Below are 24000 nucleotides of genomic sequence, written 5' to 3'. Positions count from 1 at the left end.
ACTACTACTACTACTACTACTTATTTTTAATTCTTCTTCTTCTTCTTCTTCTTCTTCTTCTTCTTCTTCTTCTTCTTCTTCTTCTTCTTCTTCTTCTTCTTCTTCTTCTTCTTCTTCTTCTTCTTCTTCTTCTTCTTCTTCTTCTTCTTCTTCTTCTTCTTCTTCTTCTTCTTCTTCTTCTTCTTCTTCTTCTTCTTCTTCTTCTTCTTCTTCTTCTTCTTCTTCTTCTTCTTCTTCTTCTTCTTCTTCTTCTTCTTCTTCTTCTTCTTCTTCTTCTTCTTCTTCTTCTTCTTCTTCTTCTTCTTTTACGTTTAATCTCTTGTCTTGCATCTCTTCAGGCTTCTCCTGCTCCTCCTCCTCCAGTCTTTCCCAACTCACCCGTTCCTTTCTATTCTGCTAATTCACACTACTGAGATCTGCTCTTCCACTCATTTTCACACCCTCGCTCAGGGCCTCCCTGTCCATCCTCTCACTGACCTCCTCTTCCTCCTCCTCCTCCTCCTCTTGCTCCTCCTCTTCCTCTTTCTACATCTCGTTAGCCTCGTCCGCTCGTAAAGCTGCCCAGACTTTTTCACCTCAATGGTACAGCTGGAGAACCCTCACCACCGCCACCACCACCACCGCCATTCACCACCACCACCACCACCATTGCCTCCCTTTGAGCCGCCGTCAAGGTTACCTCCACCTTTCGCTTTTTCTCAGGCAGGAAAAGGAACACAAGGGAACTTAAATGAGGGGCGAATTTCATTGTGGTTGTTTTAGGTGTTTACTGAAGTACATGAATTACTGGGATGGTTAATGTAATGTAAAGGGATGTTGGGTAGTAAATGCAATGCTGGTCTCTCTCTCTCTCTCTCTCTCTCTCTCTCTCTCTCTCTCTCTCTCTCTCTCTCTCTCTCTCTCTCTCTCTCTCTCTCTCTCTCTCTCGCTTCTATGTTTACTGATATTAGAAGATAGATAGATAAACATAGAGAGAGAGAGAGAGAGAGAGAGAGAGAGAGAGAGAGAGAGAGAGAGAGAGAGAGAGAGAGAGAGAGAGAGAGAGATGCATTCATTTGGGTCCTAAAATATTGCAACACTATGAAGCAATACTTGGAAGCCTCAAATACCTCTCACTTTAGCACGTACCAGTAGTAGTAGTAGTAGTAGTAGTTTAGTAGTAGTAGTGGTGGTGGTGGTTTAATAGTAGTAGTAGTAGTAGTAGTTGTTGTTGTTGTTGTTTAGTAGTAGTAGTAGTAGTTGTTGTTGTTGTTTAGTAGTAGTAGTAGTAGTTGTTTAGTAGTAGTAGTAGTAGTAGTAGTAGTTGCAGTAGTAAAACAGGTTGCTGTAGCAGTGATGATGGTGGTGATTGTGGTTCATTGAGTCAGCCAAAGAGAGAGAGAGAGAGAGAGAGAGAGAGAGAGAGAGAGAGAGAGAGAGAGAGAGAGAGAGAGAGAGAGAGAGAGCTGGCGTGTGGGTCATTATCAGAGTTCCAGGGGGGAGGGGAGCTGGGCTAATCTCGGTGGGGGGGATGGGAGTAGGGGGCTCAGGTAACGACTTTGACCAGGTGATAAGGTATCGGAAGGGGGAGAGAGAGAGAGAGAGAGAGAGAGAGAGAGAGAGAGAGAGAGAGAGAGAGGGGGATGGAGGTAGGGAGGAAGAGGAGATGGAGTAAAATTGGAGGAAAGGAAGGGAAGGAGGGATGGAGGAATCTATTGTGTGTGTGTGTGTGTGTGTGTGTGTGTGTGTGTGTGTGTGTGTGTGTGTGTTATCTGTAATGGATTGTGTGTGTCTATCTTATCGTTCATGTGATGGAGTCCTGAGGTTGATATGTGTGGTGAACGTGCTGAGTCAACCATTCGTGCTTTGTAATGATGTACTTTACCTTTTAAGTAGTTTACCTGTATCGCTAATTATCATATACTCCTTTGTACTTCATCCAGTTACTTTGTTTCTCATTTGGGTACCTGTGTTGTAATTAGTCCACCTGTTTGTCTTAATTACCGCGAACGGCTGTCATTATTCTACCTACCTGTTTGTTTTGATTAATATTCTTACCTGGATTAGCATAGATGGTTAATGTTACTCGCCTTACCTTTTTGTTTTAATTCATTAGCATACCTGTCAACGTAAATCATAAGAACAGGGTGAGCAAAAAAGATGGACTTGGTTTGAAGTTGTATCTCTGTAACCACGACCCAACTAAGAATAAAACAGTGTCAAATAGAGACGTCGCAGTGAGCGTTTTGATACCAGATAGCGCCAGAATTTTTAATTATCGCCGGAAAATAAATACTTTTTGGGGCAAGGTTTTACAAGCTTACAAAGGTGTATCGTTGCACAGTAATGCGTCTGAATTTTAAGTCAATTAATTTCGTAATAACTGACAGCACATGACATTGTTTGAGCCTCTATTCATAATTTCAGATAATATTCTTAAAAGAGCCTATAAGTGTATCAAGGCAGGCAATCTGTAATTTTCTACTGACCTCAATGGAAGTATACTAATATATACTTGCATTTTCATGTACTAAACAACAGGCAAATCCATTTAATGTAAAGAAAATATAATTTTGTATCAGAGACTTTATTTTTGCGGTACGATCACTATCCTCGGGTACTTGGGCAGCCAGCAAACCAAAACACAGGACCACGCTTACTCGACTACCCTGCACAATGGATACATCACCGCCACAATCATGGACTACAGCGGAATTAAGAAAATTCTTGAAAGAACGAGCTATACCCTATTCTGGATATAGTAAAGCAAAGTAAAGGCCTTTGTATCGGCAGAACTGAGAGGCTATTGTTTACACTTTACACTCCCTAACGGCGCGCGGCGCTTTCTTTAACTGAAGAATCATGATCAAGATAAGTACGTCGTACGTCCGCCAGCGGTGCTGTTCTTTTTTTATTTCACTGATTACTTTCATATACAGGACGTGTCAGTGATATTTGATATTTTTCAACATTCCCAGATAAAATGCACAAGCCGAAGTCAACATCCTTTTATTTTTACTGTTTATACTTACTTAAAAAAAAATTCATTACCTATTTTTAGTTTTATCTTATAATTCAATTAACAAAGCCTTATCATACACCAGTAAGTATGAATATTAATATTAAGGGTTATGTTTTTAATTTTAGATACACTTGTGCAGCAATTCATGCTGTACTTTTCTTGCACATCGATTTCAAATTTAGCTAAGTCACCCCTTTGCCCCACGAAATCGGAGACAATTAAAAATGCTGGCGCTGATAGGTATCTACCAGCCTCACTGCGACGTCTCTAAATAACAACCTCTCTCTCTCTCTCTCTCTCTCTCTCTCTCTCTCTCTCTCTCCAGGTGGTGGGAGTTTTTGTTGTGCTTGTGGTTGTGGAGAGGGAGATGTGGCAGTTTCAAATCCAGTGCATCGTTTTTAAACACCCTGTACTTGTTGGTGTTACGCGGCTAACCTGTTCTTCGTAGCACACTTTGAACTCTTTAATGTTGCTGTTGTGTGAGGAGGGGGGACACTTTGATAGGCCTTTTTTTTTTCTTTCTTTTTTTCTTTTGTCCATGGCCATCCTCCTTCACGTAACAAAAAGAAACTTGCCCTTTTTTTTTTTTTGACCATCCTCTTTTACGCAACAAAAAAAAAGTTACTTAATCTTTTTTTTATGGCTATCGTCTTTCACGTAACTAAAAAAAAGTCACCTATTTTTTCTTTTCGTCTTTTTCTTTTTCTCTACGGCCATCCTCATTCACGTAAACCCTCTCAAAAAAAAAAAAAAGAAGGAAAAGAAAAAAACTGCCTACCTAAATAAATACATGTCTTTTTTTTCCATCGTGCTGCCTGTGTTCGTGATCACTCTACCTGTCATTTTTAATTAGCCTACCTGTCTGATTTAATTATATGCCATAAACCACTTAATTTTCACCTGCTATAAACTCCGCAGTGTTTTGTAATTGGTCCTCTTGTTGGTTTTCTTCACTCACCTGGTTACCTTAATGAGCTGGTCTTTGTACCTGTTGGGATTTAATTAATATGCCTGTCTAAGTATATAACCTATACTGATTTACCTGTACCTGCCCACCTTGTTAATTTATCTACCTGTTTCTGTACTTTTCTGGATACTTGCTTAATTGTCTACCTGTGTATTCGTGTAGTTACCTGTTTGCTGTATATCCATTTACCTGTTTATTTGTTTACCTGTTGATCTATTTACTAGTGTACCTGTTAGTCTGTTCACCTGTTTACCTGTCTGCCTGTCCATCTTCTTACCTGTCTACTTGTTAAACTGCATGTGTTTATCTTTGGTGTTGTTTACCTGTCATTCATTGCTAATTACTGGCTCTGTTTGATGATTGGTGAACTGAAGATGAGCTATATGTGCGTTTATTTAGGTCGTGTGTGTGTGTGTGTGTGTGTGTGTGTGTGTGTGTGTGTGTGTGTGTGTGTGTGTGTGTGTGTGTGTGTGTGTGTGGTTTGGCAAGGCCACTGTGTGCACCCCCCGCGCAGCTTCCTATTCGAACCTTGAGACTCCATTAACGTTTGCACCACCACCACCACCACCTTTGTCACTATCATTATTTCCTATATCATTTCTTTCATTATCACTAGCACCTCCACCATCACCACCACCTGCACCATCACCAGTACCTCCACACTCACTTTCTTCATCACTTTAGCTACTTTCATTATCACCTTCTCTACTACTACTACTACTACTACTACTACTAATCGCTCTCCATTATCGCCTATCATTCTACTACTACTACAACTACTACTACTACTACTACTACTACTACCCGCGTCACTATCACACCACCGCCCACATATCATAGTGACAATAAATGAGAGAGAGAGAGAGAGAGAGAGAGAGAGAGAGAGAGAGAGAGAGAGAGAGAGAGAGAGAGAGAGAGAGAGAGAGAGAGAGAGAGAGAGAGAGAGAGAGAGAATGCTCACAAAAAATAAAATGGCAACTTCATCAGAATAAATGACTCAGAGCGTTAGTTAGTCTATTATTATTGTTGTTGTTGTTGTTTTGTTGTTGTTGTCGTCATTGTTTTGTTTACTCTGTTTCTATAGTGAAGTGGTCATATTTTATACAATGAAGTGCCTCTTGTTTCGCTGTGAGTCAAGTGGGTGGGGTGGTCTGGAGAGAGTGAGTGCAGTTGTGTTTCTTTTACTTTCTCTCCTTCATTCCTTCTTTCTTATTCTGTGTTTGTATGTCTTTTTTCTTGTTTTACTTTCTTACGTGGAAATTTGTCTCTTATCACTTGTAATTTTAATGTTTTGATAGTTTTTGTTTAACTATAAGTTTATTTTTTTGTAATTCCTACATTTTTTTTTTTGGTAGATATTTGCATTTTCTCATACGTTAACCCTTTGACTACCATGGTCGTCTTTTGGTAACAGTCAACGCGGTGTAGCGATGAAGTTTGCTTGGTTGTATAGATAAAAGAAAGAATTAGAGGCTGATTTCCGATTTTCTAGGATACGAAACTCGGTAGCTTACTTAAGTACGAAAATATGTCTGAAAGTGATAAGGAATTATGAAAAAAAAAAAAAATCCCTGAAATGGTTAATGGCTTCGTTATCTTCGTGTTTATTGTTGCCTTTGTTTTCTTGTTTATTTTCTTTCCTTTTGTTTTCGTTCCTTATTTCTCTTTTTGCGTAAATTTTCTGCAAGGAATTGAGTCACCTGTCATTCTCTCTCTCTCTCTCTCTCTCTCTCTCTCTCTCTCTCTCTCTCTCTCTCTCTCTCTCTCTCTCTCTCTCTCTCTCTCTCTCTTTTCATGTAGATCCCCTCCAAATTGACCCTCTTTTCTGGGTGAGGCAACCCTCGTTCTGTAGAGGGAGGCAGGAAGGTTATTTTTCTTCCTTTATTTCTCTTTATTTTGTGGGTTTCTCCTCTTCAGTGAATTCCTTTATAAACTGATTCTTTTTATATTAAGTAACTCTGGTTATTCTTTTGTATATTGAAGAGAGAACCGGATTTACTTCATATGGAAAGCTCGCCACTTGATAGAAACGATATATAAATAAACACTAAACGAAAGGAACATAAAAGAAAGTTTGACAGATTACGTTCAGGTTTTTTTTTTTTTCTTCTTCGTTTTTGTGTTTCCTCGCCTCTTGTAAAGTTTCCATACAAAACTGTTCCTGTACATGTATTAATAAATACTTCTTGTTTCCCTTTTATCTTCCTATCAGATTCTCCTTTTTGTTTTTATATATATATTTTTTTCTATATATAACTGATCCTTTTATTTCTTACATTCTTCACATCCGCCTTTCTTTTTTCTCTCTTTCCACGAAGCTTCCTTGAAAAAACAAAACAAAAACAACAACAACAACAAACGCATGAATCTTGTATGAGGTGACTCTAGTTCTGCATTTTTCTCTCCTTTTCAAGTTATTTTTACATTTGTCTTACTACATTCTCAGGCATGTTCCTTCTAATGCAGACGCCCCCATGAACCCTATTTACGTATGAGCGAACCCAACGCCTTTATATTTTTCGCCCTTATGCATTTTAACGTCCAAATTCTCTTGTTCCATCCTTACATTTAACCCTTTTCTTTCGTTATATTTACACTTCTCCCTTTTAAAACATCACACCTCTATAGAACCACATATTATAACAAAATATTAAACTCGAGGTTCCATAAATACCTCAAAATGGTAAATATACTCGGTGCAACCAGTAGACAACCAATAGACGCCCAGTAGATCCCGGTTACTGTAGCTGTTCAGTTGACGCGAGCACCCTGAATGGGCAGAGATTGTGAGGGTGGTGATAGACGCATAGGGGCTCGGCGAGGCTGGGAGAGGGGAGATGAGGGTGGGAAAGGAGCACGACTGAGGAGCGAGGAAGGACTAGCAAAGGGAGGGCTGGGTGAGGTCATTTAAAAGTTGTATGAAGGGAGGGAAGGAAGGGGAAGGAAGGAAGGAGTGACGTGGCAGAAAACTTGGTGGATAATGAGGTAGGGTTGAGAGAGAGAGAGAGAGAGAGAGAGAGAGAGAGAGAGAGAGAGAGAGAGAGAGAGAGAGAGAGAGAGAGAGAGAGAGAGAGGGCGTAAGGGAGAAAACAGATTGTGAGGTATGGAAGAGAAATCAGAGAGAGAGAGAGAGAGAGAGAGAGAGAGAGAGAGAGAGAGAGAGAGAGAGAGAGAGAGAGAGAGAGAGAGAGAGAGAGAGAGGCTTGATGTAGGACAGGAAAGCTACAGTACTGTGTGTGTGAGAGAGAGAGAGAGAGAGAGAGAGAGAGAGAGAGAGAGAGAGAGAGAGAGAGAGAGAGAGAGAGAGAGAGAGAGAGGCACGACTTGATGTGGGATAGATAGGAAAGGTACAGTACCGTGAGAGAGAGAGAGAGAGAGAGAGAGAGAGAGAGAGAGAGAGAGAGAGAGAGAGAGAGAGAGAGAGAGGATGCCCCGTCACTAAATTGGTCTCTGGCGCCTGTGTACCTCGCAAGGTCGTCCCCCCCACAACCACACCCATTCCCGGCACCCCATACACTCCTACACTCTCCCCTTCCCTTCATCCTCCCCTCTTCTTCCCCTTCTTCCTCTTCATCCGTGTCATCTTCCCTCTCTCTCTCTCTCTCTCTCTCTCTCTCTCTCTCTCTCTCTCTCTCTCTCTCTCTCTCTCTCTCTCTCTCTCTCTCTCTCTCTCTCTAAGCCTTCAAACTCCCCAACCTGCGTCTTGTCACGTTAACCTCGCTCTCTCACGCCCACGCACGCACACACACGCACACACGCACTTACACACACACACACACACACACACACACACACACACACACACACACACACACACACTGACTTATTTGTTGGAAAGGTGATAAGAGAACGTGAACGTGAATATTTACACACACAAACACACACACAAACACACACACACACTTACTTAAAAAATGAGGTTGTGGCCTGAATGTTTTTTTTTTTCTCTCACCAATGTATGTTGTATATTTATATTTAAGTTATATACTTTTTCCTTTTCCCCAGACAGTCTTTAGTTACAGGGGTGATACAGGCCAGACTACCTTGTTAAGACCACTGGTTAGAGCGAAGTTACTTGTGCCCGTTTTTTCCCCTCCCTTCCCTCTTCTTCTCATGCTTCTATTCCTTCATTCCTCCCTTCTCTTTCTTCTCCTTAATTCCTCCTTCCCATTTATTGTCATTTCTTTCCACTCCTTCCTCATCCACCTCTTTTTTCTGTTCTTTAATCCATTTTTCCCATTCATTCTTCCTTCCTCTTCTCATGCTTCTGTTTCTTTATTCCATTTTTCTCTTCATTTTCCTTTATTCCTTTCTTCTCCTTCTCTTACTTTATCCTGTCATTCCCCCTCTCCCCTTCTTCTCCCATCCCTTCATACTTCTGTTCCTTTATTCCTTCCTTCCCTTCCTTCTCCTTCATCAACCCTTTCTATTATTCCCCTTCCTTACACTTCTCATAATTTTATCTCAGTTCTTCCCTTCCTTCTTCATTCCCTCAGTCTTATTCTTTCCTTTATTCCTTCTTCCCTTCTTTCCTTTTCATTCTCCTTTCCCATTCTTTCCCCTTTCTTCTCCATCCTCTCAGCTATCTGTCTTCATATCCTCTTCCCTTTCCTTCCCATCAACAGCTTTCCTCTCACCAAACTCTTCTCCTTTTCTCTTCTTTTTCCTGTTTTCTTCCCCATTTCTTCTTTCTCTCTCCATTTTCTGTGTTTCTTCGTTTTCTTTTCAGTGGTCTTATCTTTTCCTCTTATTTTTCACCACTTCTCTCTCTCCTTTCTTCTTTTTCTTATCTTTCCTTTTTATTTTCTCTTTCTTTTTATTCCTTTTTCACCTGTTTATTTCTCTAGGACATTATTCTCTCTCTCTCTCTCTCTCTCTCTCTCTCTCTCTCTCTCTCTCTCTCTCTCTCTCTCTCTCTCTCTCTCTCTCTCTCTCTTCAATGCCTCCCTGTCCTTCTTCCTACCCTTCTTTATTTGTTTATCTCTTTCTTCGTTATCTTCGTGTTTATTGCTGCTTTTGTTTTATTGTTTATTTTCTTCCCTTTTTATTTTCGTTGCATATTTCTCTGTTCTTTTCTTCTTTTTACTCATTTTCTGTAAGAAGTTTCGTCGTCGTTCTCTCTCTCTCTCTCTCTCTCTCTCTCTCTCTCTCTCTCTCTCTCTCTCTCTCTCTCTCTCTCTCTCTCTCTCTCTCTCTCTCTCCACACAAGATGAATGAATAAACTCTTTTCTCTTGTAAACTCTAGAAGGTTCTGTGTGTGTGTGTGTGTGTGTGTGTGTGTGTGTGTGTGTGTGTGTGTGTGTGTGTGTGTAAGTGGAGACCTCGTGAGGTGTGTGTATGTGAGCTGTTTGTTTTGATTCGAGGGAAGGAATGCGTATATGGTTTGTGTGTGTGTGTGTGTGTGTGTGTGTGTGTGTGTGTGTGTGTGTGTGTGTGTGTGTGTGTACATGCACGTGAGCCCAGATATCCACATTCTGGGTACAAATGTGTGTATGATCATGTGTGTGTGTGTGTGTGTGTGTGTGTGTGTGTGTGTGTGTACTGTAGATAACTTGAGATGTGGGTACTGTAGATAACTTGAGATGTGGGTATATTGATTGAGAGAGAGAGAGAGAGAGAGAGAGAGAGAGAGAGAGAGAGAGAGAGAGAGAGAGAGAGAGAGAGAGAGAGAGAGAGAGAGAGAGAGAGAGAGAGAGAGAGAGAGACGTGGGATAGGGAGGCTAAGGCCCGGTTTACACTGGTCAACACCTCCGTTCATTTCGTACTACGTTTTTTTTGTGACGTCATTGTTGGACGATGAACGGAGACAGAATCCGTAAAAACCGACCAGTGTAAACCGGGCTTAACTATACTACAGAGAGAGAGAGAGAGAGAGAGAGAGAGAGAGAGAGAGAGAGAGAGAGAGAGAGAGAGAGAGAGAGAGAGAGGTTTACTTACAATTCAAAATACAACCAGAAATAGAAAAAAAATACGAAGGAAGCTAAAATTATGTTTGAACAGAGAGAGAGAGAGAGAGAGAGAGAGAGAGAGAGAGAGAGAGAGAGAGAGAGAGAGAGAGACACAACCACAGCCACACTTGGCATCCAACACCACAGTACCACTACACCTCTAAATTGAGAAGAGGCTTGGCTACACTCCGCTCACTGCTGCACTTACCTAACACCTTATCCTTCACACACCTTCCTTACACTCAACATAACCTAACGTACTCCCTACATACACTCATACACTCAATCTAACCTAACCTAACCAACCTAACCTCACCTACTTCCTAGATACACTCAACCTAACCTAACCTAACCAACCTAACCTCACCTACTTCCTAGATACACTCAACCTAACCTAACCTAACCTACTCGTAATCTCTACATACACTCATACACTCATACTCTTCTTTTACTTTCCGACAATCTGCATACACTCTACACGTATACCTTCCTATACATCTTCCATACACCGTCATACACGCATTTTAAACCTTCCTTTACCTTCCTAAACCTTGCATATACATCATCATACCATCATACAAACGCCTTAAACTGTTTACACCCTTCATACATACTCCCTATATTTTAAATACAACCTCACACACACACATACATACACACATACACTACCCCTTGCATGCATTCAATACACCCTCTCTGCATTAGATTAAGAATTAGATAACAAAGAGAAGAAGAAATGCAGAGATAAGATAGAAGATATTATGCTTAGGTACCTAGGAACAGTGAAAGTAAACAAGAGAATGAATAAAAGATGGGAAATAGAGATAAATAATGATGAACGCAGGTGATAAAATAAAACAATGGGGAATATGCAAGAAAAAGAATGTAGTATTTAATTAACCTTTTTTAATTAACGCAAATCTGTTGAGGAAAACTTGAGACAAAAGAAACAAAAGGAAGAAATAGAAAAAGGGAATAATAGTAGTAATAATAATAGTAATGATAATGAAAATAATGTAGAGAAGTAAAGAAACAAAGAAGGTAAATGAGAATATGATTTCAGTGAGAGAGAGAGAGAGAGAGAGAGAGAGAGAGAGAGAGAGAGAGAGAGAGAGAGAGAGAGAGAGAGAGAGAGAGACGAAACGAAAAGAAACTGAGCGATAAAAAGAGAGAAAAGAAAACGAATGAAAGAAAAAAGGAAGAGATAATTATACCACACACGTAATTGCTAAAAATAGACAGAAGGAGGAAGTAAAAAGGAGAAATAACGGAGAGAGAGAGAGAGAGAGAGAGAGAGAGAGAGAGAGAGAGAGAGAGAGAGAGAGAGAGAGAGAGAGAGAGAGACTTTCACGCGTAACTTTAAAAAAAATATAAAAGAGCAAGGAGAAAACACGTGAAAAAAAAGGAGGAAGAAGAGATTAGGATGAAAAAGACGAATAATATTAAGAAGAGGAGGATAAGAATAAAGAAAAAAATAAAGAAAAAAGAATATGAGACGAAAAGAAGAAATAAAGGAAGGAAGAAACAAGGGAATAATGAGAATAGTGTTGAAAGGGTGGAAATAAACACGCTATAAAACGAGAAAGAGGAGAAGAGAAAGAAAAGAAAGAAAAAATAGAAGTAAAAAATGATAGGGTTAATATAATTTGCCACGCAACATCTAATGACTGGCTGTGAAAAAGACAGTTAGGGGAGAGAGAGAGAGAGAGAGAGAGAGAGAGAGAGAGAGAGAGAGAGAGAGAGAGAGAGAGAGAGAGAGAATGCAACTTAATTTTCAGCGCTTTGACATGTTGTTATTTTCGTTGTTGTTGTTGTTGTTGTTGTTGTTGTTGTTGTTGTTGTTGTTGTTGTTGTTGTTGTTGTTGCTGTAGTTGTTGTTGATGATGATGATGTTTTTGTTGTTAATTACCGCCACCACCAACACCAACAACAACTACCCACTACTACTGCTGCTACTACTACTACTACTACTACTACTACTACTACTACTACTACTACTACTACTACTACTACTACTACTACTACTGCTTATTATTATTACTGCTACCACTTTTCCTCAGATAAGTATACATGTTTGAAAAGTGTATTTTGCTTCGTGTGTGTGTGTGTGTGTGTGTGTGTGTGTGTGTGTGTGTGTGTGTGTGTGTGTGTGTGTGTGTTTAGCCTTATGTGTCTGTGTTTGTAAGTCCGGACAAGACGGCCCTTGGGTGATTTGCAGGATTCAGAGAGAGAGAGAGAGAGAGAGAGAGAGAGAGAGAGAGAGAGAGAGAGAGAGAGAGAGAGAGTCAGTCAGTCAGTCAGTCAGTCAGTCAGTCTATAGGCGTCTTCTATTCACCGTGATCCGTATCAGATGAGTGATGTGGCCGCGCGGGCCGTGTTCTCTTTCCATCTTGATCTGGATTTACCCTGATCTGAGTGATCCGGATCATGATCTGGGTGATCCGGGTCTGGAGATGTGTTACAGTAGATGACTCCTGCTGAAGCTGCTGGCGGCGGCCATATTAGTGGCCGAGCAGCCTCTGTTGGTGACTTATTTAGGGGAATACACAACAAGAAAACAACTTTCTGAGGAACAAAGTGAATGTAATGAATCGTTGCAGAATGCTGCGGTGGACACAGATGCCAGAAACAAGGGAGATATTACCAGCCACACCAAGCCTTGCTTTAATGGCTTCTGATTATAATTACGTGGCCATTACCGCCTCTACCAATGATTGCATGATGAGGCAAAGGAAGCTAATACATGTTCAGTCGAAAATAATAAATCTTTGCTTTTGAAGTGCCTCAGTAATGGTGCCAGTAGTGTCAACACGTGGGCCAGACTAGCCTCACCTTGCGTCCCAATATTTTTTTGATTTTACCATTGTGTACTTCACCACAGCGAGTACTTCCAGCGTGTTGTGTGTGAAGAGATAAAGAGAAGGTGCTTTATATCTTTACACACACTTAAAGAGTTCCCACCAGTAGACACACAAACACACACATACACACAAACGAGAGAGAGAGAGAGAGAGAGAGAGAGAGAGAGAGAGAGAGAGAGAGAGAGAGAGAGAGAGAGAGAGAGAGAGAGAGAGAGAGAGAGAGGAGGGGGTGGAGTAACAAGAGCTAATGTCCCTTTCACTCTCATTTCCATCAATTCGTCTTGGAAGTAAAGGGCTCCGAGGAATGCAGTTGTTAAGGGGTACTTTGGGGAGTTGAAGTACCTCGGCTTGTACTTCACACCGCCACTTATGTGTAACTCGATCGTACTTTTGTTAAATGCTTATTATTACTTGAGAGAGAGAGAGAGAGAGAGAGAGAGAGAGAGAGAGAGAGAGAGAGAGAGAGAGAGAGAGAGAGAGAGAGAGAGAGAAATTATGTGATGTATTAAAAAAGAGACGATATTATAGGATTATTTTTGTTTATAGATCTAAATTCGTGTTTATTTAGTTTTTTTTCAATTTTTTGTACTATTTGGTTTATATATCGAATGTTTTATTTATTTGTTTATTTTTATTGTTTTTTAGGTTCTCATTTGATTCCCCAAGCTCTGTTCTCTCTCTCTCTCTCTCTCTCTCTCTCTCTCTCTCTCTCTCTCTCTCTCTCTCTCTCTCTCTCTCTCTGTGTGTGTGTGTATGCGCGTGCGTGCTTGCGTTGTAATCATGTCTGCAAGGAAGATTAAAGAGAAACCACAAAATGCACACACACACACACACACACACACACACACACACACACACACACACACACACACACACACACACACACACACACACACACACACACACACACACACACACACTGCGAAAGAGAGAAGATAAGATTGGACGTCATCTGCGTGCGGTGTAGGAATGTCAGAGAGAGAGAGAGAGAGAGAGAGAGAGAGAGAGAGAGAGAGAGAGAGAGAGAGAGAGAGAGAGGTAAGTTACAAGGGAGGGCGGGCGGGAGGGAAGGAGTGAAGGAGGGAGAATAGTAACCTACCCACCTCTCTTTTGCCTGTCACTCCATTCCTTCCCTCTCCCTCCTTCCCTCCTCTCACTCTTCCTCCTCTCCCTCCTCTTACTCTTCCTCCTCTCCCTCCTCTCCCTCCTTCCTCCTTCCTTTTTCTCTCATCCACTCTCTCTCAGTCTTTTCTTTCTTGCAGTTCCTCTTCTCTCCATTCCTTCACTTTCTTTCCTTCATTTTCCTGCTCCCTGTTCCTCTTCACTTTGTTGGTTTCTTCCTCTTTCGTTTCTTCTTTTTCTTCTCTTCCGTTTTGCTTGTTAAATCTTTTCTCTATCTTCTCGTCTTCCTTCTCTTTGCTACATCTGTTCATATCTTCTTTCATTTAATCTTTACTGAGTCTTTTCTTATCTCTTTCTCCGTCTCTTTCATTTTGTCTTCTTCCTTACACCTCTCTCTCTCTCTCTCTCTCTCTCTCTCTCTCTCTCTCTCTCTCTCTCTCTCTCTCTCTCTCTCTCTCTCCTTCCGTATTTCCTTTCCTTCATTTTTTCCTTCCACTATTTCCTTTTTTTCTCTCTCGTCTCTCCTTTCGCCTCCCTCCGTTTACATCTCACCCTTTCCTCCTTCCCTCCTTACTTCCCTTCCTCCTTCCCTCCAACCCTTCCTTCCCTCCAATGTCTCCTCTCCATATCTAGCACTCCGTCTTACCTCACCGCTACACACACACACACACACACGAGAGAGAGAGAGAGAGAGAGAGAGAGAGAGAGAGAGAGAGAGAGAGAGAGGAATGTGTGGGTGAGGTAGGGCAGAGTAGGAGGTGGGTGGGTGGGCGGAGGATGCTGCAATCTCACACGGATGCCTTGGGTGTAGGTGGGCGTAAAGGTGGGCTGGGAGAGCGAGTAGGTGTAGGGGGTGTTGATGGGTGTGTTTGGGTGTAGGTGAGTGGGTTGGGGAAGTAGCTACACCCAGACTTTCATGAATGCTCTCTTGTGAGGGTACTTGTAAGAGGAGGAGGAGGAGGAGGAAGAAGAGGAAGAGGAGAGGGAGGAGAAGGAGGAGGAAGAAGTTGTAGTGGTTGTGGAGTAAGAGGTATAATTAAGGTAGGAATAATTAACTCTCTCTCTCTCTCTCTCTCTCTCTCTCTCTCTCTCTCTCTCTCTCTCTCTCTCTCTGCTAGCCTGTCTCGCGGTTTCTTTACTGTGTATTCTCTCTCTTCTGTCTCTCTCTCTCTCTCTCTCTCTCTCTCTCTCTCTCTCTCTCTCTCTCTCTCTCTCTCTCTCTCTCTCTCTCTCTCGTAATTTATGCTCCACCTAATTTACTTTTTTTGGTTACTTATTTCCCAACTTTAGCTCTTTTTTTATTTTGTCTTTCTTTTTCTTTTTTTTTTTTTTTTTTTAATCTAGTGCTCTCGTGCCTTCCTTGGTGTTTACCTGCCTGCCTTAATTATTACCTGTCTGCCTTTTATGCGGGTGGCCGTGCGGTAAGCAGCAGGCGTGAGCGAGAGAGAGAGAGAGAGAGAGAGAGAGAGAGAGAGAGAGAGAGAGAGAGAGAGAGAGAGAGAGAGAGAGAGACCTTACCAGAACTATTTTTTTCTTGTTTGTGTGTGTGTGTTTGTGTGTATGTTTTTGTCATTAGGTTTATGTATGTATTTATGTATGTATGTATGTATGTGTGTATGTATGAGTTTGTTTTGTTTCTTTCTTCATTTTTTTCCATTGCATTATTTCTGTTCGTATTTATATTTCTTAAATGCCACGTGAACTGAAATTAAAGTGGTCTTCCTCTGGGTTTATTGCTCTATATAGACTTAACCCTTTCACTGCTACACATTCTTTTCCCATCATCCTCTGCAAATCTCCACTTTTTTTTTTATACTTGTATTAAAACATGTCAATTGTTTCTGTAGCTTAGACAATACAAAATTAGTCTTTTATTCTTTCTTTACTCTATCTGTCCATGCAAATCTACATTTTTTTTATACCGCTCTGAATGTTATTAGAAGATGACCATTGCAGTGAAAGGGTTAAAGAGAAGATGAAGTACGAGTATTTATCCATTTGTTCTGCCTACAGTTCCCCAATCTTGTAAAGTAAGACTCGTTGCAAAGTATATTTTAATGGATTAGGTACAATTGGACTTAATCCTTTACGTAAGACCCCCAACAGTGAATAAGAAAATAAATCCTAAAGCCCATAATATTGAAGGTCTATAATTAATTTGTGTTCCGTCTATAACAGTGATTCCCAAACTTTTTTTTTTCATTTTTTGTTGCAACTCTAAATGCAATCCTGGCCTGACCCGAAGACCCCAAATACTTGTTGTACATGAAGAGTTAATCACCAGCCATTGTGATATGTTACATTTATTTATTTCTGAGACCGTCCAGCGACCCTTACACCCTCACACCCTGGCGGCCCTCATTTGGGAAGCTCTGGCCTGTAATGTGCAAGCTTAAGGTGGATCTGCGAGTGTCAAGATGGCATGGCGGGTTTCAGGACATTTTCTTCGTAATTTTGGGTATTATTTTTAACAATTCTCCTTTGTAACTGACGTTTTCTGTGTGTTTTTTTTTTTTTTTGACGCATAAAAAAAGTTCCCAGATATTTCCGCATAATTTTGATGTTTTTGACAATTTGCTTTTGGAACTGACGTCTTCAATGGGTCTTTTTTTCTTTTCTTTTTTTTACTGTCTTGTCCTCGACCACAATGCCTCTAAGAGCAATAACGAAAAAAAAAAATGTAGTATCAAAGCATTGGGAGGATTTTTTTTTAACATTCGATTTTGGAACTAAGGTCTTTAATATATTTTTCTTTCTTTTTTTTTTTTTTTACTGTTTTGTTCCTTCTGACTAGTATCCCTTAAAAAAAAAAAAATAAAAAAAAAAAAAAATACTATATTTATCACTCTTCTTTATGGAAGGAAATCTGCTGCTACTTCCTTCCTCTTCTTTCCCTTCTTTCCTCTTTAGCAAACTCTTCATCAAAACAATGGAACTAAACCGAGCTAGCTATTATCAGATCTTAACCCTTCCACTGCAATTTGGCGCATCTCTCCTTAATCACTAACCACTCTGAGACATCTTTTCTTATTCTAACAGCAAGGTCCACTCTCTTTTATTCCTTTCCTCTCCTGCAGATGCTTATAAAAGTTTCATGTATTGTTGCCTATCTCACTGAAAAGTTGTGTCCATTTGCTACAATTTAGCACAACATTCCTTCAACGCAACTCCGCCTCCTTTGAACGCCGCACTGTCTTGACCCTGGGCAGTCGATTCATTAATCCGTTTTCTTTTTTGTCGGTGCTTCTGAATATTTTTTATTGTTTAATTTTAGGAACTGTTGCAAATCTTTGACAGGTTTCCTTTTTTTTTTTTTCAAGTGACAATATAACTGGTTCTCTCTCTCTCTCTCTCTCTCTCTCTCTCTCTCTCTCTCTCTCTCTCTCTCTCTCTCTCTCTCTCTCTCTCTCTCTCTCTCTCTCTCTCTCTCTCTCTCTCTCTCTCTCTCTCAACACTTACCTGGCTTGTTACTGTCTTTGTAGTACAGAGGAAATAATTCTTCCTTGTAGGGTAAATCAATGGGATTTTTTTCCTTCAGAGGGGAGAGAACACAAGGAACTTTTCTTTTCCTCTTTTTCTTTGTCATCTTTAACGGGGAAACTACACACCCCATTACACAAGGAGGGGAAAGAAACATCTGTTACTGTTTTCCTCCTTAACTTCGGGAGAAAGTAATTTTTTTTTTCAAGGAATGTAAAAAAAAAAGGGGAAAAACTAAGAAAAGATAAAGAATGCTATAAGGAGGAAAACATGAGTAATTTTCCTTATTTTAAAAGACTGGAGGCGTTAATAAATTTTTCCTTTAAGGTCACACGGGGACACCATAAACTAACAAAGATGAAAAGACCGGTCCTTTGTTTTTTTTTTTTTTTTTTCAAGGGAAAGAGAAACAAAACCATATTTTCCTCATAAACAAAGGAAAATATGCGTAAATAAGTTATACAAAAAGGAAAAATATTTGTGTCATGGCGCTTATATAAAACAACAGTAATTTCCTTAACGTGAAGAAAATTACACCAATAGCTACAACACACACACACACACACACACACACACACACACACACACACACACACACACACACACACACACACACACACACACACACACACACACACACACACACACACACACACACACACACACACACACACACACACACACACACACACACACACACACACACACACACACACACACACACACACACACACACAGAGAGAGAGAGAGAGAGAGAGAGAGAGAGAGAGAGAGAGAGAGAGAGAGAGAGAGAGAGAGAGAGAGAGAGAGAGAGAGAGAGAGAGAGAGAGAGAGAGAGAGAGAGAACATCCACGATTAATTCCATCAACATACTGTAAAAGAAAATTAAAACAGTTACTCACGCTGGAAAAAAAAGACTGATTTCTGAAACCCAGAGAGAAAAAAGAGAGAGAAAAAAATATAATTACCAGTAACTTTAACGTAGAAGCTCCCAGTAATTTCCTTTACGCAGGAGAAAAATAAACATGAGAAAAATGCACCAACAATAATTTCTCCAGCGCGGATGAAAAAAAAAAAAAAAAAATGAAAATGAAAAAAAAGCGAAGAATTTGTATAACGCAAAAATAGAACAGCAACAAACACGGAGACAATTTAATGCTGAATAAAGACCCGTTACTTTAGAGTCTAGTGTGGAGAAAATCCCTGTTATTATTTTCTTCCTTCATAACTTAGGACAGCTTCCCAAAACTTATCAGCGTCATATGCTTCTACTTTTAACAGCCTGTAGTGGAAGCTGTTGGGTTTTTCAAGGGTGTTTTCATGAATTTAGTGATAGTTTGACACTGATTCTGGATCATTAACTGGAAAAGCATCCGTGCAAACTCGATTAATAATGACTGCAACAATAACTGAAAAAGCATTCTTGTAAACTTTACTAATGATAGTTTAACAACGATTAATGGGAAAAAAACATCATTGAAAACCCAATTAATGATAGTTTAACAGGGATTTAACATCATTAATTGAAAAAACACCCTTGTAAACCCGACTAATGACAACTTAACAAGGATTCTACATCGTTAGCGCCAAAAATATCCGTGGAAACCCTAATAATGAAACGCGGCCTTTGAAAATCATCCTTATGAGAGAATAAAGCGTTTCAAAATCCGTGTGGTGAGAGGAGAACCTTGGCCGCCGCCGCCGCCGCCGCCGCCGCCGCCGCCGCCGCCGCCGCCTCGCCTTTCGCTCTGATACGGAACTTGGCTGATCAGTATGGTCAAGCCACAAGCCACTGTTCTTAAAGTGGCTCCACGTGGCACAGTGCCGGCGGATGTCAGGCCTCCCCGACCCCACCACAGTCACCTCCCTCACGGGCCCCCAGCAGCACGCCCGTTAATGCCACACTAACACCTTGAGGTCTGTCTTCTGAGGCGTTTTTTTTGGCTTGCCCACGTCTCCCAGCTTGACCTGTGAGTGAAGTGAGGCTGTGATGTTTTTGGGCCGCTGTTGTGGTGCTGTGCGGTGCCTCTGTGGTGCCCTGCCTTTGTGCTATTTGTGGCTCATTGTGGTGTGTCCCTGCGACTTCCTACCAACACCGGTGCTTAGTGTTTCTTTGTGTGTTTTATGGTGTTGTGGTGCCCTTGTTGTTGTTACTGTGTTCTGGGGTGACTTCTTGCTTTGTGCAGTTTCTATTTGTGGTGCATTGTGGTACGTGTGGCTTTTTGTGACGGGTAATTTTAGGGCGTGTTGTGGTGGTGAATGTATTGTGTGTTGTGTTGCATCTTTGTTATTTTTGTGGTTTATTTGGTGTGTTGTTGTTGCTGTTGTTGTTGTTGTTGTTATTCTTGTGCAGTGTGGCGTGTTTGTGTTGCGTTTTCTGTTGTGTTGTTCCTTGTACAATTGTGATTTTTGTGACTTGACTGTTGCTGTTGTTGCTGTTATTTTTCTACGTATGTTTCCTTCTTATGATGTCGAAGTGGTGGTGGTGTTCCTGTGTTTTGTGGCGTCTTTGTGTTGCATTTTCTATTCGTAGCTAACTCTGGCATGCCTTGCACTTGTGAATTTTTTGTGGCTTATGTAGTGTACTCGTATTCCTTTCTTTGTTGTGTTGATGTGTCGTGTGAATTGCGCTGTCTGTCTGTTACTCGTCTTGTATTTGTTGCTAAGGGTGGTGGCTGTGATTTTTTTCCTGCCTTTTTATTTCTTTATTTATTATTTTGCTTATGGCACTGTGGTGGTGTGTTGTGCGGTGCCTGCGTGTGTTACTCCTGTGTTGCGTTTGTAGCATCGTGGTTTAGTCCTGGTGGGAAGTCATGCATGCTGCCACACTCGCTTCCACTGTTTGCCATGTTCCTTCAGTCCTCATTCTCAAATATTGCATCGCCTTATCTCGACTTCTTTTAATCCTTTTACTGCATTATTCAACCATTCACGGCACTGGAAGAAGTGTATGAAGTCTTTATAAGCACCTGCAAGAAAGAAAGGCATGAAAAGGAATAGATTTTGCAGTTTCTAGCCAGTATAAGTGTTTGGAGGTGGCTGTAGAGAGAGAAGAAATGCCCAAATGTCACTGAGTCGTTTGTAATTAAGGGAAAATGTGTCAGTTAGCAGTGAAAGGGTTAAAAGGTTGCATTTTTTTTTAAGAGGGGCACTGGCCTAGAGGAACAAAAAAGTGATATGAAATAGGCTCAGTAAAAGTGTCAGTCCCAGTAAAGTGTTGTCAAAAAAAGAATCATCCGAAATTTTAGAAGCGTCTCGAAACCTTCCTTTTGAAGCAGTTCATGTGAGAGATACGAAATTATTGGTGCTTTCGAGAACGTTTCCATGATTCTAGTAAAGATTTAAGTATACTGCAACACAGATACGAAAAAAAAAAAAACACCCATGAAAATCACAAGAACATAAGGGAAGCTGCAAGAAGCCATCAGATCCACACGTGACCTTCTCTGTACAAAACATTACCTATTTCCACCTATCATCCCCATCCATAAATTTGACTAATCTTTTAAAATTCCCTAGTAACTCAACAATAACCCAAACCAATCATGTCTGTGGCCTCTGGAAACAATCTTTACGGGAGAACAAAGCGTCTGAGAATGAGTCTTAATAATAAACCCTTTGATCTCCTGGCCACGTACCCTTCGTCAGGTTTGTTAAGGAGATTGTCAGGAGATCAGAGGACTTCAGACTGAGGGAGAGAGAGTTTGGCATAGGAAGTGAGTGCGGCAGGTTAATTGATTTCAAGCTGACTTTACCTGTATTGACTTAGCTGTGTTTGCTTAGTGTACCCAGTATGGAGAGTTTGAATCAAGCTTGTGTTGTTTCAAGTACTGTTACTGTATCTTTTTATATTCATCTTGACTATGCAGCTGTGAGTTTGTGTGTGTGTTAGGAGGGAGATGTTGATTTTTCGTTATTTTTTTTTGTGGTTTGTCATTTGTGGTTTGTGCTTCATCTTTGGCGTATGACTGTGTGTTTCATCGCTTTCATTTGCGTCTGAGCTTGGAGAGGAGAGATGCGGTGAGAAGTTTTGCTTATTTGGCGTGGATTAGACGGCCAGCTGACGGCGGAGTGGAGAAAGTTTGGCCACGCGTTTACCTGTGGATGATGATGATGATGATGATGATGATGATGATGATGACATTTTTTTATTATTTTATTTATTTATTTATTTTCTTAACGGAACGCGAGGTATTTACTTGTACACGCACTGACTTGAAATTATCGTGCCTTCAGCGTCTATTCGTATCTGTGTTCTTGTGTGGCTTCTATGTAAATGCCAGCTAACTAAACTACACACCTCCAAAATACTTTCACTAAATTAATCCAACTAAACCCAACCTTATCTTCCTTAATTTAACTTAACCTAATCTAACCTAACCTAACCCACCTAACTAAACCACACACAAAAAATACTTTCACCAAGTTAACACAACTTAAAACGCAACTTTATCTTCCTTCATTTAACTTAACCCAACCCAGTCCAGTCCAACCCAACCCAACCCAACCCAACCCAACCTAACCTAACCTAACCTAACCTAACCTAACCTAACCCAACCCAACCCAACCCAACCCAACCCAACCCAACCCAACCCAACCCAACCCAACCCAACCCAACCCAACCCAACCCAACCCAACCCAACCCAACCCAACCCAACCCAACCTTACTCAACTTAACCTAACATACCTCAACTCAACCCAGCATAATTTATCACGGAGGAATTAGTAAATGGGAAATCCTACTGGGGAGACTTAACATAAAAAAATCAAATTGACGTGAGAGAAACTTATGCATTTATCATTGATTTACGTGGCCTAAGTTAAATATGTCTTGTAGTGTTTGTGAACAGTCTAATGACCTGAGATACCTGGGGTGTTTACCTTTGACCTCTCACCTTTAGTACCGCGCTCGTGACCTCGTGACCCAGCAATTCCTGATACACAGCTGGCCTTTGAGAAGCAGGACCTGTACTGGTATTACACGTGTGACTCACCTGCCTGTAATTAGTCGTCCTGTACAGGTGTTCGCTTTATTTCGTGTCTTCTATTGTCTTCATCGTTTCGTAAATTTTTCAGTTGTTTTCTTATTTCTTCGTTTTGTCATCTACCACCACCACCACTACTCTTACTACTACTACTACTACTACTACTACTACTACTACTATTGCTGCTACACTTCGTTTCCTTGTTCTTATTTTTTGTTCTTGTTCTCTTTGTTCTTTCAGTTTTGTTTTCATTGTTCAATTGTTTTGTTTTATCTTCTCATATCTTCTTCTTCTTTCTTCTTTCTTCTTCTTCTTCTTCTTCTTCTTCTTCTTCTTCTTCTTCTTCTTCTTCTTCTTCTTCTTCTTCTTCTTCTTCTTCTTCTTCTTCTTCTTCTTCTTCTTCTTCTTCTTCTTCTTCTTCTTCTTCTTCTTCTTCTTCTTCTTCTTCTTCTTCTTCTTCTTCTTCTTCTTCTTCTTCTTCTTCTTCTTCTTCTTCTTCTTCTTCTTCTTCTTCTTCTTCTTCTTCTTCTTCTTCTTCTTCTTCTTCTTCTATTACTACTACTACTACTACTACTACTACTACTACTACTACTACTACTACTACTACTACTACTACTACTACTACTACCACCACCACTACCACTACTACTACTACTACCACCACCACCACCACCACCACCACCACCAGAATGCGTCATGACATCACTGACCTGTAAGTGTCCAGTGATCATCTAACAAAAAACTTCTGGTGACGCACTAAACTTTGTCAATGAGTCGCGGAATTGAGAGACTATTCAAGGTTTGTTTACGTTTAAGATGCGTGGAGGAGGAGGAGCACAAAGGAACACCAAGGAAGGGAGAGAAATCTTGGAGGGGGAGGGGGGATGGGATGCTGACCCTTCGCCCTCTTTCTCTCTCGGTACCTGTCTAGACCAATCAGAATGCAGTATTGTTCCCCTCGCGTCCTTCTGATTGGCTGGTTGGTGTTGAGCAATGCCTCGTCTCACTCCTTGACTCATGCCATAAATTGACTCAGAAATGTATATGTGCGCGCCACGGTTACGCTCTCTCTCTCTCTCTCTCTCTCTCTCTCTCTCTCTCTCTCTCTCTCTCTCTCTCTCTCTCTCTCTCTCTCTCTCTCTCTCTCTCTCTCTCTCTCTCTCTCTCTCTCTCTCTCTCTCTCTCTCGTCATTATCTTCTGTTTTGGTATTTTTTATATTTTTTCGCATAATCTCTTTCGTTATTATACCTCCTCCTCCTCCTCCTCCTCCTCCTCTACGGGACTTGCGTCAGGAGCGGAGGAGGAGCCAAGACTGGAGCCTCAGTGTCGCCTCCTCCTCCTCCTCCTCCTCCTCCTCCTCCTCCTCCTCCTCCTCCTCCTCCCCTGACTCACTCACCTGGCACGCTGCAGGGAGTGGAGGGAGGAATGAGGAAGGGGAGAGAGAGAGAGAGAGAGAGAGAGAGAGAGAGAGAGAGAGAGAGAGAGAGAGAGAGAGAGAGACACACACACACACACACACACACACACACACACACACACACACACACACACACACACACACACACCAAGAAAAGGAAGAACGTGAGAGAAAGTAAGGAGGCAAAAGAAAAAGAGAAAATAAAAGAAAAGCAGACA

General features: G+C 41.0%; 1 protein-coding gene across 10 annotated transcripts in view; it reads left to right on the top strand.

The window, feature by feature from the left end:
- The window catches only part of LOC135089238 (adenylyl cyclase-associated protein 1-like), a 98854-nt gene that overhangs the window by 27791 nt on the left and 47063 nt on the right, over positions 1–24000 (top strand). For 2 of the 10 annotated variants that reach the window (XM_063984663.1, XM_063984657.1), the window contains exon 1: positions 19363–19477. The exons of 2 other annotated variants lie outside the window; for them this stretch is intronic. The gene's annotated coding sequence lies outside the window, so the exon portion shown is untranslated. 6 more of the 10 variants (XM_063984658.1, XM_063984659.1, XM_063984653.1 and 3 more) reach the window with 6 other exon arrangements.

This window comes from Scylla paramamosain, chromosome 32 (genome assembly GCF_035594125.1).
Source record: "Scylla paramamosain isolate STU-SP2022 chromosome 32, ASM3559412v1, whole genome shotgun sequence".
NCBI lineage: Eukaryota > Metazoa > Arthropoda > Malacostraca > Decapoda > Portunidae > Scylla > Scylla paramamosain.
This window is presented reverse-complemented; position numbering and strand designations above follow the sequence as displayed.